This window comes from Pelophylax lessonae, assembly GCF_965119305.1.
Source record: "Pelophylax lessonae genome assembly, chromosome: 1".
NCBI lineage: Eukaryota > Metazoa > Chordata > Amphibia > Anura > Ranidae > Pelophylax > Pelophylax lessonae.
Window position 1 is genome coordinate 385697958 of NC_138768.1, and position 13802 is coordinate 385711759.

A 13802-nucleotide genomic window follows, 5' to 3' on the forward strand; every position below is an offset into this window, starting at 1 on the left:
TGTAAGTGAACATCAGCAAAATATGGGAATTACTCATCTCTGTATACATTTCTGTTCATTATATGACAATGTATTAAAACCAAAGCATCAATATGACAATCATGGAACTTCAAGTGGAGATGCTAGCAATGGCCACCTTCATTATTCACGTATGACAAGTGCGCAATAATTTAAAAAAAACCTTGACCCAAAAATCCAATGGTTCCGGGAGGTGCAGGGTGCTTGACCATTGCCTCCTGGGATAGCTAATACTCCAAATCCCATGAGTAAATACCCCTGCTATGGGCTAGACTGCAACTTTATGGGATTTCAAGTGCCCACTGCCCAGCTATCCCAGAAGGCAGCAACAAGAAATTGTGACATTACCCAAGCCTCCCAGAAGTGTTGGAAGCTGAGTTCAAGGTATTTTTTTTACATCTTTTTTTTTTTTTCAAAATTACTTTTGCAGATGATTTGACTATTTTGGGGAGCATGGTAGCTTTTAGTAGAGCTGAATTTCTGTTTTCATAGAAGGTCCACTTTAAATGGGGAGAGTGGGATGTGCCTGGGCAATGCACATCAGCCCAGAAGCTTATAGTTGCATTTAGGTAAGCAATGTGAAAAGGTGATTTACAATCAGGAGACTGTGAGAGACAGGGGCAGAGTGTTGCCACCCTATAACACAAAGTTCCAAAACAAGAACCTGTTACATGTGTTATTTTCATAAAGGGGCCGTGTGTTGCCACCCTATAACACAAAGTTCTAGAACAAGGACCTGCAACAGGTGTTATTTTCAAATTACTCTCTTAGCATCTGCGGGATTTCTTCCAACATAATGACAATTCTGTAGCAGACCCCTGTATTGTTTGAAATGCCCACAAAGCCTTTATGCGAGGTATTTTCATCCAGCTGTGTTCCGGAGCTAAAAAGCAATGCAATGGTACTTAATACTTTGCTCTCAGAAATTCATGGTTTGGAACTTCAGAATAAATCAATCCCCAAAACAAAAATCACTGCAGCCCTTTTTAAACTGAGAAATGAGCTGAAGATGCTCCTATTCGAGCAATATGACAGGTATCTTGGTAACCTGAAACTACACTTTTACGCTAATGCTAATAGGACAGGTAAATTCATAGCACGCATGGTTAAAGTCCAAAGAGCTAAAACTAGAATTTCCCATTTACTAAATCCCAGTTCTAAACACAAAATTATTATTCGGCAAGACATTGCAAATTCCTTTGCAGACCATTATGGCTCATTATATATTCTTAAGGAAGACGACCAAACCCCTCAGCCCCCAGAGATCAATGCATTTTTATATAGCATTAATATTCCAACAGTCTCTCATTTTTCCATTCTGAATGCTCTCTTTACTTCAGAGGAAATTGTCAGAGTCATCGGTTCCCTGCCAACTGGCAAAGCCCCGGGCCTGGATGGGTTCTCAAATGATTATTATAGAACTTTCAAAGATGTCTTGCCCCCTCATTTTCTCAAGCCATTCATGTATGCAGTCTCATCTGCCTCATTCCCCCCAGAGATGCTAAAAGCTTACATTGTAACTTTGCCAAAACCAGGCACGGAGCTGACCACTCCATCTAACTTTCAGCCTATCTCGCTCCTAAATTCAGATGTAAACATGTATGCAAAATGACTGGCCTTGAGATTGATGGATGTTATGCCAACCCTGGTACAGCCAGATAAATTGGACTTTACTAGGAGGAGGCAAGAAGCTGATGCCACCATGTGGCTCATTAATATTATACATCATGTAGTGAAAACTCCTACACCTTCCGTGCTGCAAAGTCCATAGGACTTATATGTCCCGAGTTCTTGAAAAATCTGTGTTTCAAGGTACCTCCCTGTTGGCCATTATGGCACTGTATTCCAACCCTTCGGCCCAGGTGTACACCTCCAAGATGCTGTCAAAAATCTTCTCTATTTCCAAAGGCACAAGACAGGGTAGCCTACTTTACCCCTCTATCTTCAATTTAATGATAGAAGCACTGGCTGAAGTACTCAGCTCCGACCCTGTCATCTCGGGTTTCTCCTTTGGCTCCCGTCCCTACAAAATTAATTTGTTTGCAGACAACATTGTTCTTATATTGACAGACCCTTCAGGCTCTCTTTCTTAAGCATATAATGTTTTAAATCGCTTCAGCCAGTTGTCCTATTTTAAGGTCACTAGCTACTGCCAATTTTCCCCCCCTGATAGCTAAGTGTACAGTGAGCTTAAACACTTATCCCAATTTTAAATGTTGAGGGCAGGGAGATTAGCTTCTTTCAAGATGACAATTCTCCCACAATATCTGTATTTGTTCCATACCATCCCAATCCCTATCAAACCCTCATATCTGGATTCTTATCCAAACTTCTTAAAACATTTGTATGGAAGGGTAATAGTGCCAGATGCTCTCATGTCCAACTAGTTAAACACAGGAGGGTCGGGGGGTATGGGAATGGTAGACATAATAACTATTTTATTGCAGCTCTCCTGGATTAGTTGAGATGTTGGTATTCAGGCACGTCTGATGTACTTCGAGTGAAAATAGAGTTTGTTTTATCCAGAAGGTCTGACCTAAGTATATTGCTGTTGGCTAATTTGTGGAAGCAAGGCGAAACAAAGTTGTTACCTTTGACGATTCAGGCATCTCTACAGGCATGGAGGAACATCCTCAGCCCATCTGTTTGTGATTCACACAATACTGAAGTGTCAATTTCTATTTCAATCTTTGAGGCCTTGACCCTTGCTTCGTTGTGGCCTATGAGCACTAGTAGATTTCTTCCAATGCGGTCACCTCATATCTCCAGGAAAAATATGAAAATAATTTACATTACCAGTGTCTGTCCATTTCATTTGTATTTGCATTATGAATTTCCTGAGACGTTACCCTGTACTCAAGGTCAATATTCATTTCAAAGCATGACATTTTTCTAACAGTGACAGATTTGCTCTGTCATATTTGATCTGTTCTACTGTTCTACAGCCTTCTACAGGCCAAAACATTGTTCACTAAATACTCTTCCATACTGAAGTATCTACTCAATAGTTAGTTTTATTCAGAAATCTACTCATTGCATTGATAACTGGGAACTAGCTTTCAAAATTACTAGCAGATGATATCTTACCCCTCACAGGGCTGCTAAATTCTCCCCTTCCAATTCCCCATTATGTTGGTGTGATTGTGGGCAATTAGGTAACATTCTGCACATGCTGTGGTCATGCCCCAATCTCAGAAGCTTTTGGCGTAAAATTTTCTCTGTAATAGCAGAGGAGACGGGGATTCTTGTCACCTTTAATCCAGCCTTGGCAGTCTTGAGCTTAGGAATTGATAGATTTCCCCCCAGTCATAGATTAGTATTTTCACATATTTTATTGGCAGCATGCGACATCATAGCAAGGCACTGGAAACCTAACTTGGCCCCAAAGCCATCAAAGGTTGTAGCTTTGGTACAGCAGCACTACACCCTTGAAAGACTGCTCTCACTACACTCCAGTACTTTGGCTAAATTTTCTACTTTATGGCGAATATGGGAAGAATGGTACAGGATGTATTTGTTTTTGTCTGCAATAGCCTTTTGTTTCACTTGACCCTCCCTTCTAGATTGTAAGCTCTAACGAGCAGGGCCCTCTAGTTCCTCCTGTTTTGAACTGTATTGTAACTGTATTGTCTTCCTTCACATTGTAAAGCGCTGCGCAAACTGTTGGCGCTATATAAATCCTGTATAATAATAATAATAATAATAATAGCTTAATCTTGCCTGTGCTAGTATAATCCGTACATTTTGATTATACACTGTTCTTGATCACACTGGAAGAGGATTTTCTCCCTTTGGTTGTACTTTGCTGTCATATAGTATTATTTTATTCTTTGTACTGTGAAATTTTTTCAATGAAAAAAAAAAAAAAAAAAGAATATGCAGCCATCTGTTCAATAGGCGAAGTTTAACCAGAAATGAGTTTTTCAACATGGCAAAGATCTGATGCACTCTATCAAATCCACCAAGGAATGGCTAGAAAAGAAGAAATAGAGGGCTGTCCTAGTTAAAGCCCTAATTTCATTCCCATTGAAATTTTGTAGGGGGGCTTTAAAAATGAATTTAAAGAAACCTACAAACAACTTGCACATGAAAAAAATTATAGAACTTTGCATAGAGAAGTAGTAAGTAAGTCATTTCTTCTATTGGGCCAATATTAAATTTGATGGGTGTAATTATTTTCTTTGACAGTACACCATTACATCTGTTAATATGTTATAATATTTTTAATATGTTATATTATTAATATTAATATTAATGTTAATATTTTTGTTCAATAAATGAATGAAAAGGCACATGTTTTCTTGGGTTCTTTTGAAGTATATCACCTTTCTCTGTAGGAACTGCTTGAATAAACGTATAATATATGCCTATTCAAAAATGTTGAAAAAGTTAACAATTTCAGTGGGGTGTATTTAATTTTTCACATGATTGTAAATGTTTCACACTTTTGAATGGATGTATCCTAATTTTTTTTATTTTTTTATTTCATACACATTCTATTTATTTATATCTCCCTCCGACCATATTATTTGTAGATCAGAATCATCCAGGTGACAAAAAGTAATAGCTAAACCTGATGAAAACAAATGGCTTGACAAATTATTTATTATTATTTATTATAAGGTGAATATAACCACAAACAAATTATTTTGTTCTTCACGATAACCTTTGAGACAGGAAACTTTTTGTGTGGTACACTACAAAGATTTGTGGTACAAGCTTTATAAAATACAGTAGTGCTTGTTGTAATGTCATCCATGTTAGCAGGTTTCCAGGTCAAGTCCCACTAACATAGGATAGCTGTGGTGTAAAGGATTCCGATGTAACATTCTTACCCCTGTCATCTTTTATTTGTTTTATTGCACTGCATAATTTTATTTAGGAAAAATTGCACTTTGACAATTATAATCTTATTGAAAAAGCATATCTACATACTTTGCTAAAGTTATACTGTTGTAATTTTTTTACAGAAAACTTGCTAAGAATTTAGATTTTTTTAAACTTGTGGATCATCAAGAACATAATTATAAAGTAGATCTGTGTAAAAAGAGAAAACATATTTAAGATGTTTACAATCACTCTTTCTCCAGCTGTTTTTTTAATTTTTTCTTTCTTTGTCAAGTTTTTATACAGTGGATATAATGTAGGTGTAATTTTGTGTTGAAAGTGGCTGCACATCAGAAATATAAGCAATTATTTTGCTTTATAAATAAGTTGCATTGCTTTAAATTATGCCGGTTACCAGGAGATGATTTTTATGTTGGCACAAGTGCCCCTGAAAGTGTTTAAGCAGCTCATTAAGCTATTTTGTTGCTGTATATTTGTTGTTCTTAAAGTGGAACTTTGGTAACAGAGTTTTTTACAAATTCCGATGTGTAAAGAATGTTACTTCTGATAAGTTGTGATAAATGTCCAGATCACTTTACAGCACCAGCAAACAAAAGACAGGACACGTGGAGAGAAATGTCACCACCTTACACAAAAACCCATGGACCCCAATTGCCTCTATAGTCACACACCAAAGAAGCAAGATTGTGATTTCACCACATCCTTTGGAGGACCTGATCTCTTCACAAGAGCCTCCATACAACTTGGATTGTTTCTCCAACAACAGCACTTTTCTGTCAGTTGAGCAGACAAATATGCTGGCCTACTGGGGAAATTCATACTGCTTTTACAAAAGGAGCTTGCAGCAGATACTAAAAAACTGGATGATGACTTATCCAAGGAAATGAGAGAGCTCGGTGCCTGTGTAGATGCTGTGGAACACAAGATGGATGATATAATCTCAGTAGTAGGCTCACATAAGCAGCACATGGGGAAAATCTTTCACTTTTGCATGGGAATTTACACTTTGTAGAGAGAATTTTCCCCAAAACTTAGTGAATGAGGAGAAGCTCTGCTGACTTTCATCATCAAATCATGTGCAAGAAACACGCTATATTTTATTTTCTTTGCATGTGATTGAGTATTCTTTGCAAAGTGCATTTTCCCCACTTTCATTAAGCTCTGGGGAAACCCTTGCAAAGAGACAGCCTATTGGTCTTTATTAAATTAACCTCATAGTCTCCCTCAAATCTAACCTATTCGCATCACTCAATTAAAGGATGAGGATTGCACTTCTTTTAACGTTTGGCCCTGGTAATAGATAGGTGCTCATAGTGACTGTAGCAATTCACAGTAAAATGTTGAGACCTCACCAGCACTCAATTGCAGACATATACATTTATTTATTAGTGCAATCTTACATTAGTCAAATTTTCCAATGTTTGGCTTGAAAAGTTATCTTGGCCAGCTCCCACTCCCACCCTCTGTCCTGAGCTCTACTGCTTCCCACTCTCTGTTCTGCCAAGAGGATGAGATCGGTGGAGACTGGGGCAAAGGAGCCGCACCAGCGTGGCAGGGGTCAGCAAAGCAGGGACTTATTTGTGATCTATCTGTCACCTGCCTGCGGTCGACAGGCAGATCACAATTAACAGGTTGCTGACCCCAGTTTACATGCTTTATTGCATTGTGAGTGGTCACTATGTTGCCTTGAGGAAGGGACCCTGCGCAGCCCCAAAATGTTTGCTTATTTGACGAATGTGACATTGTATGTGTGTATGTTTTTAATGAAGTGTTCATCATTTTACTATCTGAAGCACTGTCGGAACTAGATGATTTGGAGCATATATATTGATCAGCTAACATTTAATAATTTGAAATGCCACCCTGATCGACAGCCTCCTACTCTTATGGCCCACAATGCCTCGATTTCACAGCCTAGTAAAGATACTATACATACATATACTATACTCCTTCCCAGATTATTGTTTTTTTCGGTATTTACCAAAGGGCTGTGCATCAATAGTATCTCCCCTCTAATACCAAGACAAAAATATTTGTTTCTTGACCTGACCATTTAACACTCCTGTTGCAATATGATGCTTAAAGTGTTTGTTACCCTAAAGAAAAAAAAATAGAGATCCTGTTTCCTTATAGCAGGTTAAACAGCACAGTGCTTGTGCTGTCTAACCTGCCCCTCTGGAAACTGTAAAAAAACTGGCTGATCCTGCCACTTCCTGTGTCCCCCCTTTGTGTGCTGACTGCAATAATCATGGCTAATGAGCCCTGACCACCATGATCAGCCTGTGTGCCCCTGTTATCCGTAGCTCTCCTCTCTGCTCTCCTCCCTGCCTGTCAGCTCTGTGTGCCTGTGTCTCCTGGCCCGCATGAAGTGTTAGACGAAGCCGGAGATTTTCTTTTGTCTTTATTTCAGGTTCGGTGGTGCGGCAGGTGGCATGAGATGGATCTACATCAAAGGACATTGTTTTTTATTTTTTAAATAAAGGAACTGTCAAAAACTGGTTTACTGTCTTTATTCACTTTTTACACATTTTTGGTGAATGGGTAGAGATATGTACCCCATACTCATTCAAATGGAGGGTTGGATCTGGGGGCTCCTTATTAAAGGGACCCTCACAACCACTGCCCAGGGTGCCCCAAACCCACCCATGTTCAGGTGACATGGTCAGGTATAGCTCAGGAGGGGGATGCTTGCATGCCCCCCCCCCCTTACCTTGCCTGCCCTTGCCATGCTCGGATAAGGGTCTGGTATGGATTTGTAAGGGGGCCGCACGTCGTCTTTTTTTTATTTTGGCGTGGGGTTCCCCTTAGAATTCATACCAGACCTGAAGGGCCTGGTATACATTGCAGGGGACTCCACGCTGTTTTTTTCAGAATTTTATATTGCCGCAATTGTTTTGTTTACATTTCAACTGTCAGTGGGGAAGCCAGTTGACAGCTGAGGACTTATTGGAAGTTAAGGACGTGGTGGCCGGCTCCCTGGCCCACGGCTTAACACCCAGCTATTCTTCACACATAATTCAAATCTGTCAATTGTTTTTCGACCGATCCGAACTCTAATTGTTCTGAAAATTTGGAATTAGTTAGAAAATGAATAAACTAAACAAATTTTAATGAAATTCATTGCTATTCATAACTATTTTATTAGAAGATTTGGATACATCCGAATCTTCGAATAACTAAAAATTTGTATTCGGACCAAAACAAATTGCACATCTCTAACTATCTCTGGACATGGACAACAAACTTTCTTCTAATATTCTCATCACTCACCTTAACACAATTTTAGAATTCCTGATTCACAAAGACAAAGTAGGTTTTATGTCACACAGGCGGGCTTCAGATAATACCTGTAGATGTATCCTAACTTATTTCATGCACCAAAAAAACCCATCTGTTTTGTTTTTATCTAAAAGTAATCAACCCGATTTATGGGACTATATTCTTAAATGAGGGTGTAAGGAAACTTTCTGTCCAGACTGAAGGCCTTTTATCACAACTCATTTGCTACTGACCATTATCATAATTTCTTACAGTATATCAACTATTTCCCATAGAATGGGAAACTAGCTAAGGCTGTCCCCTCTCTCCTATTTTGTTTGTCCTAACTATTGTCAGCTCACACAGGCTGATCAGGCCGAACTCAAATATGTGGAGTTCAAGTAAGAACTAAGACCCATAAGCTAGTCCAGTGTTTCTCAACTCCGGTCCTCAGTGCACACTAACAGGCCAGGTTTGGGGCGTGGTTTGTGCGGGCTCAGAGATGGATGTCTGACTCTGCGATTTTTGCTTACACATGATTTGATTATGGATGTCAGCAGAGCTTAAACTCATTCACTAAGCTCTGGGGATAATTCCCTTGCAGAGTGTAACTGCATTTGGAAAGTGAACAGTCTGTTTGCCTATGTCTCCCGAACCTTTACAAATACTTTAGGGTGACACAAATTGCTATACTAACAAGCCTTTATTTATCTTTCTAAGCACCCAATTGGATGGACTTAGAAGCCCAATATTGCCCATCCCTTAATATTCAAGCTTTACCCTGGTTCCAAGCTCATCTATCCCTACATTGTTGCATGCATTCCTCTCCCAAACCTTAAGATCTGGGATAGCACCAAATAAGCCAGCAAGTTAATCTTCCTACACCTATTGATGCGCCCTTTACTTAAGAATCCTCCAATCCCCCCTTACTTGAACTAGCTCTCAGTTTTAGATAATGAATCTATACATAGCCAAACTGACATTAGGACAAACATAAAGTGCCAAATGTAGCCTTTTACCTACAGACACCTACAGATCAGACACTTGGTCATGTCACTTATACATGATAAATCCTGGGATGTCTAATTGATTGTTTTTGTACATTTTTTTTTTTTTTACTCACTACACTCTCCTAAATGAATTTTCATTGTCTACTCAGAATGTAATTCTCTATCCAACAACCCTGATAATAATGATGTCACAAAGTGGTTGAGGGACCTATGTATCTCCTAATCTGAGGAGAATTGGTCACAAATTTGGGCCAGAATAACCACAGGTACTATCCATATTACATCTTTAGAATATGCTTTTAGTAGTGTAAATGTCTCTCTAAATTAGTTCACCTTTATTTTTCACAAACACACAAACAAACAAATGTTTTTAGGCTGTGACATCAGTGGGTAGGTTCTACACATATGGTGGACCTGCCTAATGCTTTACAGATTTTAGTCCAATATACTCAAGTTCTTGTACAACTTATCTCATACCCTTGTCTCCAAGGATCCTTGGCCGCACTACTCCATTTTCAATTTTCTCTCCCTAAATCTCAACATAAATTAGCTATTTTATGTTAGCCACTAAACAAACAATGCACATGCTTGGAAAATGCAGTTGACTCCATTCTCAGAAGTGGGACAGAGGGTTATTTTTTATCATTGAAAAGTTAACAAGTATACTCAATTCACATAAATGTTTCTTAAAGTTTCTGGATTCAGTATGCACATCCCTCACTCTCTGCAAGTTTAACCTATTTGTGAGTGAGGATTCTAGTGGAAGTAGATTCGTTGAGAAACTCCTATGCCTTACTGCTCCTTTTCACCTCCCCTCTAGACTGTTCCTTATGTCCCCTGCACTGCTAGTGGGAAAATGCACAACAGTACTTCATATCATTATCTTCATAGAAGTGTATTACCCACGTATCTGCTCTTGACATCCTCATTCTTCCACCTAGAGTTTTGTAAGCATTGTCTTTACACAACTTGTACTCTGGCTAAAATATTCTTATATCTCCTACACCTATGAATCCCTTTTTTTTTTTAGGACTATGAGTTTGTTTGTTGTTCAGTTACTGAATGCACTTAAAACCCTATAAAAAATATTGATTAAGAAAATCAACATTTGTCTGTTGAAGTGAAAAGCTGTACTTCCAGCTCACTGACGTGAGAACTGCAAGTCCTAGTGTCATGTTTCCACTTTCCTCACCCTTTGTCCAATCAAACAATGCCATATAGCCACTTTCATGAAGCTGAAGTTTTTCCATTTATTAGCACCACTTAAAGACCTATATATAAGAGGAAATATTTAGTAGTATTACTGTGGCTAAGTAACACCTTGACAATTATATCTTTTGTTTGGAATTCGTTCTAAAGCACAGCAGTGTACTTCTTTATATGTGAGTTCACCAAAGCACTCTTATCCCTACAGTCTATTAGCTGTATATCTGCAGTGTGACTCTAAGGCAATGTTGCCTTTGACTGCTAGTCTTCGAAGATTTGGAATTCAATTTGGTGAAGTCACTTCTGAGGTGCTCACTGTTTCCCTCGCTGGTATAATATTTATACCAGCCAGGTATATTTATACTTTACCTGGCTGATGCCTCTGAAAACTGGAAATCACAGAAAAAGATACCACTATTTCAGTGATCTCCACTTGTTTCAAACTGTTTCTAATGGTAATGGTAGCATTACTGGTGCTCAATGTAAGTTTTCACACTGCAGCCAGAGGTTCAACATCTCATTTAATTTGGACTTTTGCTAAATGTCAAATAGATAAAGTTTATACTGATTTTTGGTTTGATTTGAACTTGAACCTTATCCATACTCTCTAGAACATCTATAATGCACTGGGAAACCAGTGCTGTGGGCTGTAAAAAATAAAGATTGTTTTTAAAAATGTTAAACAAGAAACAAAAATTTTAAGCGTACATACACACTAGAAAGCTGAAAAAAATACCAACACCTCTGGCAGAAAAAGCAGCATGAAAATGATCATAGTGGATTGTGTTGAAACAAGCGTTTATGAGAGTTTATGGGTTTTGCTTTTATAATCCCCCCCCCCCCCAAAGCATTCCCCTCTGGTCATTTTTCACTATAAACAATGTACACTTGAAATGCTGCGTTTATGCACATTTACAAGCATTTATGAGCATTTATAGGCCTCAAGCTTTTTTCTGCCCAAAAGCTCCTCTCAAAAATGCGATTCTGTCTGTTTTTTTCTGCCTAAAAACACTCCCCTGCAAATATGCCTGTATATGAACTAATGTGCATGGGAAAATAGTCTAATATAGAAATGCTTATACAGGCTAAAGAAAAAAAAACACCAAAAGCCTGTGTAAGCAGCATGTTTTATACCCAGTGTGCACGGACCCTTAAATATCTGGTTCAGAATCAGCCGGTGTGCCACATTTATTTATCACTGACAGGCAGTAACTCAAGTAATGCATAATCTTGTGGGTGAAATCTTTCCTAATCATGAAGATTTCTAGCTATTGATTCACCTCTTCCTGATATCTGTAGCAATGCCCTTTAGTAAGCCACTCTTTATTCCTGTGTAGTAATTAGCAACAAAAGCAATGACCAGCTGATTGTGCCGGTTTGTTTCATACTTTCATTTTAACTATTTGTATTTTAATAGCATAAAAAAGGCTTATAGAAAGATTCAAGGATTAAATGACATCAGCTGCATTTGAAAAGCATTGCAAATGCCATACATAGATGCTTCCTGAAAGAAGAAGCAAAAAAACAGAACACCTGGGCAGATTTTGACACCTCATCAAAAACTGTCAGGTGGCTGCATAAAATCTATCCTATTCAGCATACTGTGTTACTATTAAAAATAATTGATATTATATGTAGGTCAAGTGAGAGAGGTTGAATAATGACTCTGAGCCAGCATGATTAGAAAGATGAACTTGCCTACTGCTGTTGCTATCATTAAACAAAATCTTTAATACAAGTCATTAGCAAAACAATCAGAATTACTAATTCAGTATTCATTTAATGACTTTGATCAAAACACAGACTATATTCTAAAAAGATAAGAAACTCATTATCTTTGTGGAATATGCAAATCCGAAACCAAAGAACAAGAGCATTCTAACTATACACATAAAGGCACACTAGAGTTAGAAAGATTATGTGACTGATCTTAAAATATCTGGTCTTAAGACTAGCCATTTTATAGTCCAGGACATTGGAGCCAGTGTATATAGTACCACAAGTGTATCTGCTGTTACATGAATATGAAATATGAATAAATAAAACATATATTCTGCCCAGAATGCATGGACATTCTACAGATCATATTTTTTTCTTTCCATATATGTAAAACTCTTCATATATTTTTATCTACCAAGTTAGTATTTATGGAGTGACAAACACACTAGGAGTTGCAATTACGGAGCTCAGATTGTTTATAAAGAAAATATTAGTAATTACAATTAGTGTATTTTGAATACAATCATGTGTGTGGGCAATATAAAATATGATTCTTTCTTGCACGTTATTGGATGATTGATGTGACCAAATCTTTACCTTTTTCACTAAGCTCAATAAACATTGCTTTGGAAAAAGTGAACATTCACTTTCCTAAGTGAACAGTCTCAACTCCTTTAGTAAATCAAGATAGAGTTAGATACTTTTCATTTTGCAAAGGGATGTTTAGTGTTCGCATAGCCTAGTTAATAAGTGAATAGCTTCTAAATCAGCTCTACTAAATTTGCTACTGTAACTAAGAGGAAATATTAAAAAAAACGTACCAAGAAATGATGCCAAAGTCTGGGAGGCTAAATATTGATCGCCGCTCTGAAGATTTCCTGGAAAAATATAAAATAAGACACAATATATAATTTCTTCCATACCTAGTTACATAAATACTTATGACATCCTAGCAATAATAAACAGATTATAATCAATAGTTTACGATAATTATTTCCATGTTTGAAATGGTTGCAAATGCACAGGTAACTAAAGGATACATTTTATTGATTAGAACAAATGATTGCTGAAAAGAAAAGCAGTTAAAATCCAAAAACACATGACAATACATAGAAAAAGTATAATATATTAAGAGACAGCATTACATTGCCTCTGGCATGCCTCTTGGGTGTAAATGAAGCACTGACTTAAGTTATTTCACCATACTGTCACTGTTTTCTTGAAGCTAATTAAAGAAAATAATGTAGCAAATTTTCTGTTTAACAGCTTTTTTTTCTGTTTAGAACTACTTTTCCACTGACAAACCAATACTTTTAACAAGATTGTAGATGTTTATTTGTTCATTTGTGAGTTTTAGCTCATGAGCAGGTAAACTCATTAAGGTTTCATTTTACAGTTGCCTACATACCATTAAATCTTTTTTTGGGGGATGTAATCACATTTTTGTTAGTAAAGATATAATAGTTAATAAATGGTAAAATCAATACATAAATGTTATTTAAAATTTTTTTAAACTAGTACATTTGAAAGCTTAATGTACTGCTGCAAAACACTATAAAGTGACAGCAGAGTGTTAACACAATCCCCCCCAGTGCCAATGCTTTTCTCAGTTCTGCAGGACCCCCAGAGTCTATTTAAATACTGACTTAAAGTGGTTCTAAAGTCAGAAGGTTTTTTATCTTAATGCTTTCTACGTATTAGGATAAAAAGCCTTCTGTGTTCAGATTCTCCCCCCCTCAGCCC

The 13802-nt window shown here is 37.5% G+C and overlaps 1 protein-coding gene across 12 annotated transcripts in view; it reads right to left on the reverse strand.

Annotated features, from left to right (window-relative positions):
• The window catches only part of PTPRD (protein tyrosine phosphatase receptor type D), a 1741884-nt gene extending 1728937 nt beyond the window's left edge, over positions 1-12947 (reverse strand). For all 12 annotated transcript variants that reach the window (XM_082266411.1, XM_082266413.1, XM_082266423.1 and 9 more), the window contains exon 1: positions 12881-12947. The gene's annotated coding sequence lies outside the window, so the exon portion shown is untranslated. The remainder of the gene's footprint in view (positions 1-12880) is intronic.
• Between the last annotated feature and the right edge of the window lie 855 nt (positions 12948-13802).